The following is a 5,845-nucleotide window of genomic DNA, read 5'->3' on the forward strand; positions in this document are numbered from 1 at the left end:
CCACGGCCGCGCCTCCATCTCAAGTGGGGAGGCCAAGGGGCCAGATCTACGTGAGGCGTGGTGTGGCGGTGCGTGGCGTGGCGCTCCCTCTCCATGCACGCGGAGGCGACGACGAGGTGATGAGGATCATCAGCATGGACGTGCCAAGGAGCACAGGTGCGCCTTAGTCTCCCTCTCTAGCGTGGAGGCAACGAGGACCACAGGCGCACTTCCCTCTTCGACCTGTGGAGGCGAGGAGACAGGCGCCCACACACAGATCCGGTGGGCATGGGCAAGATTCGGTGGAAGACTTGGTCAGATCGGATGGAGGGCAGCCAGATCTGATGGAGGCCGGTCGTATCCGGTGGAGGTCAGCATCAGTAGAGCCAGTGGGGCCAGCTCTCCCCATTTGCCTCACTCTTCCCCTCTTCATCTCCCTCACTCTTCCCTCTCCCCACTTTGCAGATCTGGAGCCTGCACTGACGATGGCAGCGAGCGGGACTCTGGAGCTGGCACAGATGATTTGGTACAAAAAGTTTATTTTACTTATGGTGTATTGATCTATTGAACAACATTGAGATTTGGTAGGCTATGTGTAGCAACCTTCAAAGATTTTTTTAGTATGAAGGAATATCTAGGAACCCTAATCTAGTGCCTTTTTGGATCAGACTAGGATCTGAAGGTATGTTCATCAATAGTAGAACGACAAGATTTAGGCTACGGAGTGCACTGTAGATGATCATAATACCCCTACTTACGTTGAATTGATTTCTGAACCACTTTTTTTGCAATGAACAAGATAAAATACTTAACATATATTAGTATATCCAAATAGGTATAAAATTATTAATAGCATGTAAATTTTGCTTTGGTAATAGGATGAATTGGAAGCTTAGAATATGTCTAAATTGGTGTCTATTGAATGTCATCCCAAGTCCTCGAGGACAGCAAGATCTGGTCATATGATAGAAGAAGTATGTGACTATCTATGTTACGGTATGTCTATGTTTTAAAGAACCTATCCTTCTTTCTTGCATTCTTTTGCCAATTTGTTCAATTTACTCATTTCTGCCAATTTGGTAAAAAACAATTAGCCTCAATGGACCATTCATAATTTTTTATGTTATGGTAATGTCATGAAGTAGAGAAGAAACCGAACTAAATGGATTGGACCCCATTTTGGCATGGCTCCGGATTCAATTGGCTCCACTATGATGTTTTAAGGCAAAAAATAAAGTGCTTCGAATTAGCTCATAGTTCAATTCATTTTCTCATGTAAAAGGTCAAATGGTAAGTACATATTTCATTCTTACGGTCTTTAAGAACTCTAGCTCATGAAAATTATATATTAGGAAGATTATTCCTATTTGTAACATGTTCAGTAGACGTGGCAACCAAAACTATGTAAACATTAGGGCGGGGGATATGGAAACAATGAGAAGGGGAGTGAGGAAGTAGAGTGGACGATACACATAACATTGAGCATGCTTGGGCATAGGCCTTGGGACAGGCCCTTGTTCCATGGGCAATAGTACCCCCCCCCCCCCCCCCCCCCCCCCCCCCCCCCCCCCCCCCCTCATCTGGCATTGGATTTAAGTAAAGCACAATTGAGAAATAAGAAACTAGAAAGGGATGGCTTTGTGGGGAACCACAGTAATGGAGGCTATCCATTCGGCGTTGGAGTAAGGTGTCTTAGAAAAGTATTATCGAGAAAGTGGAAACCTGAATGGAAAGGCTTAATGGGGACACCATGGGAAGGGAGGCGATCGAGGATCTGGAAACATATTTCCATGTCTTCTTAGCAAACAACGTACAAATGGTAATTCTCACAAATACGCATACACACTACGCTACATTTATATTCAAAGCCTATGCACCACGTATAATAACGAGAAACAAGGATAGCGCCAGTATATATATCTTGAGGAAAGGCATGAGTTTGTTATCACACATTCTATAAAACAATCAGATACTAATCCATTTCCATCTAAAAGGTCTATTAGCAAGTACAACATTTGATTCCTATGATTTTGGACAATGTTGTAATTCATGGATATAATATTTTATTAGGAAGACATCATTTTAGCCTGTGCCAAAAGCACAAATAATGTGTTGATATGTTTCATTGAAGGTGAAGCATACTTGAGAAAGTGGAAACCAGGAGGGAAAGGCTTTCTAGGGAAGCCATGGGTAGGGAGGCGATCAAGGACCTATAAACATATTTCCTTGTCATTAAAGAAACACAGTAAAATGTTAATTCTCACAAATACACATATACACTATGCTCCATGAATACATGGATGGCCTTTCCACAATGAATGTTAACGAGAAACTGGGCTAGGGTGTAGCACCCGGTTTTAAGGACAAAACTAGATACACACCATATGTGGGCCCAGGAAGTCAAATCTCACATATACCTACAAATAAAGGTAATATCAAAAAACAATGCTTAATATATAACATACTTGGTATAAAGGATATAACCTTAGACAGCAAATAGTGGAAAAACAACTTCGATCTTCGGGTGAAGACTCCAATTCCACAGGGACAACTGACTAGTTGATCACAAGCCTAATTCCTCCAAACTCTAGCAATCTGGTACCCATCCGGGATTTTTATCCAAATATTTGAAAAAAAATAAAGCAAGCGTAAGTACATGTCGTACTCAACAAATATAACATGGGGTTCATGAGGCTCAAAAGGTTGACACTGGTTTAACTACAATTAGCTTTTAACGAGTCATCTTTTAGCAATTGGGTGGAAACAAGTTTATTCACAAGCTCATATAAACACATGATCAGGTAAACACGAATAATGAATAGCATAAACAGTAATCATTAGTGTGTATCTTCATCATCGGTATTATCCATGTTTTTCATCTATTCCGTAAGGGTCCAAGGCCGCTTGTGACCGTGAGCACGGCTAATATACCAGTTTTACACTCTGCAAATGTTGTACACTTTCACTGCGAGTCGTGATTTACCCTTTCGCCCGAGGCGGCCAACCTCTTGACCCACTACCAAGGAAGGTCGGCAAGGTTCACTATGAAGCCTTTCAACGGTTCGTCTAACAAGTTAGGGCCATTAGATTCACTCGGCAAACAGATGTAGAGCCCCCTTCCCGATGGCACAATGATGCGCAGCCTATACATAAGGGGACAGAGGTCGCACTATACCCGATTCGGCAAGCCATTCTTACGCCAATAAAGGTAACCACTAACAAGCTAGAAAAGGTCCTCATACTGAGCTAAAGCCAGATCCATATAGCCCTCACAGTTGTACTGTAAGTCTCGGATGATCACTTACAGATAAGTTCTTAGGGAGAGGAATCTAGAGCACCATAAAAATAGCCCAATGCTCTAGCCCCCTTATTCCATATTGCTAAAAAGCATCTTTTAGTGTTTATTGCATATATCATTAGTCAAGTTACAAGATCATGGTTTTGTTTGAGCACTAGCAAAGCTACCCAATGCAATAACCCAAAGGTGTCAAGGAATCTAGATATCAATTAGCTAGGAAAATTACTACGGTTGTCAAGGTAGACACATGCAGCATGAATTAAATGATTAAAGGTGTATAGGACAACAAGGACGATCCCATGCTATAATTGCCTTAAAATTATGATCTTCTTCTAGTCCAAATCTTCAAAGATCTGCTTCTTGATTCACCACGTATAGCTCACCGACTGGACATGTTCATAAAGCGCCACACAAGCACCCATGCAATCATACACGAAGCAACAATAGATCTAAATTAGAACAGTACATCAAACATAAAATCAAGAGGAAAAATTTATAAACGAATCTACGTCTCAGCTACGAACACACAGACGCTAAGAGCACTCTAATTGGAGCTATAACGAAAAAGATACAACTACCGAAAGATTTACTTTATACGTGGAAAAGAAAACTATAGTCTTTATTTATTTTATAAAAATATATATAGAATATTCTATACAAATATCTAAATCATATTAAGTCAAATTAGTTTTGATTTCTTTTTTTGTTGGTTTGTGCAAAGCAGTAAGGCAAAAATCATTGCCGACCTTAACAGATGCAGGAAACGATAGACATAAGAACCTGTGAGCAATAGGTGGCAAAAGCAACTTCGTGGAAAGGTACCGCCCCTTGCACAATGTCTCATGACTCTCATCTACTTGTGGTAGCACCCTGTTACCACTATGTGTCACATGAGATGATACCGCCTCTGCATCATTTCTGTAGATGGACTAGAGAACAGCAATCCTGTATCTATTTGTTTTTTTTTTTTTATGTCTTGCAGTATCCTAGATAGCAATGATTGCAGATACCATTAAGACCTAACTTCTGTTAAAGTTTCGTGATTTTTTATGAGGGATGTATATGCCTATTTGAATATTACTATTGTATTTGTCAACATTCTGAAACTGCAGTTGGTGCAGTGTTGTTAGGGCTTGCAGAATATGTTCTTCAGTTGGTTTATGCCAGTTAATATACCGGTCACCTTCATGATTGGTGGCATTCTGGGTTGGACTGCTTGCAACATCTTGAAGCCATTGATCATGGCCTTTTGCTCAGCAGGTTCAGTTTCGTCAGTGGAAGTTCCTGTTCCATTCCTCTTCAGCCTTCATATATGCACAACAGAAATCAGTAATGGCCTGTACTGAAAAACACAGGAAACATTGGAAATCTGCTACTGATCATTGTCCCAGTTGTATGCGACAAAGACGGGAACCTGTTTGGGAACATTTGCCGCTCATGCAGTCTCTCCTACTCGTCACTGTCCATGGCTGTAAGTTTTCCTTTTTTGGTTCCCACAAAGGGCTCTACCTTCTACCTATCTTATTTTGTTTCTCAGATATGGAGGAAAGGTGTTTTGCCATTGTCCACTCAAATTCGACCTAATATGTTATTTACCAGGTTAATGTATCCATATATATAGTAGATGCAATGCCTGAATGCTAAATTGATTTGGGTGAATCAATATGCACTCAGTGTTATTTATGGCTTGAAATTGCTTCAATTCTGGTAGACGTTCAACTGGTAGTCTGTTATAATGCTGGTAAACATGAGGTGGCGAAGAATTTGTTGCTGCAGACACCACGGGGCACGGGTGATTGAAAATGTGAAGGGCGTGAGAACAACATCCTCGATTAATTGTTGCCAAGAATCAAAACAGTGCTTTGCTGATCGGTAGCGACGACATCCCAAAGACAATTCATAGGTTGAAGCATATGATTAGTAGAACTTTTGGTGGCCCTCAAACCTTGTGTGTACTGAACATTAACAGCATTCTGGACATGAGCAAGAGGAAATGCTTCCTTTAGTCCGTCACTCGCTTGGTTGTGTTTTCAGTAAGCATTTGTCTAAGTGTTTTTTAATCAACTATTGATATCACCACTATGACGTTAGAAAAGACTGCTATTTAATTGGTCAAGTGGAGATCCATTCTTTGATAACAGTATTCTGTTACTTGTAGGTGGTCGGGCTCATAACTTGCCATAGTTTGGCAATAACAAGTCGGTGCAGAGGGAGATTGGGGAAGCTTCAGGGATCGGAGGAGGGTGACTCACTTGGGAATTATCATAGCCTAGCGACTGCATCATATGCTGCTTGAAGGTTTCCAAATGCATATTCAATTCAAAGAAACAAAATGGAACAACTAATGTGAGTTTACAGTGAGGTTCACTGATCTTGATTATAGATCACAAAAAGCATCACCTTGGCGAGGTCCCCGGCCAGCTTCTTGTACATCTGCGCATGGCCCTGAGGGAGAACGAATTGTTACACGGTTGTTAGCGTGGCACCCACAGACACCGACCGGTGATCCGCACGCGCCCTGCCAACCAACGGAAACATGATTTGAGTAATTATGCAACAAATGCTTTT

General features: G+C 41.4%; 1 long non-coding RNA gene across 1 annotated transcript; it reads left to right on the forward strand.

Annotated features, from left to right (window-relative positions):
* Positions 1-239: 239 nt before the first annotated feature.
* LOC136485817 (uncharacterized) lies at positions 240-5,595 on the forward strand. The gene is made up of 5 exons (XR_010766561.1): positions 240-349; positions 445-505; positions 858-975; positions 4,002-4,748; positions 5,436-5,595. It is a non-coding gene; the product is annotated as an uncharacterized lncRNA (long non-coding RNA).
* Positions 5,596-5,845: the final 250 nt, after the last annotated feature.

Source organism: Miscanthus floridulus, chromosome 10 (genome assembly GCF_019320115.1).
Source record: "Miscanthus floridulus cultivar M001 chromosome 10, ASM1932011v1, whole genome shotgun sequence".
Taxonomy (NCBI): domain Eukaryota; kingdom Viridiplantae; phylum Streptophyta; class Magnoliopsida; order Poales; family Poaceae; genus Miscanthus; species Miscanthus floridulus.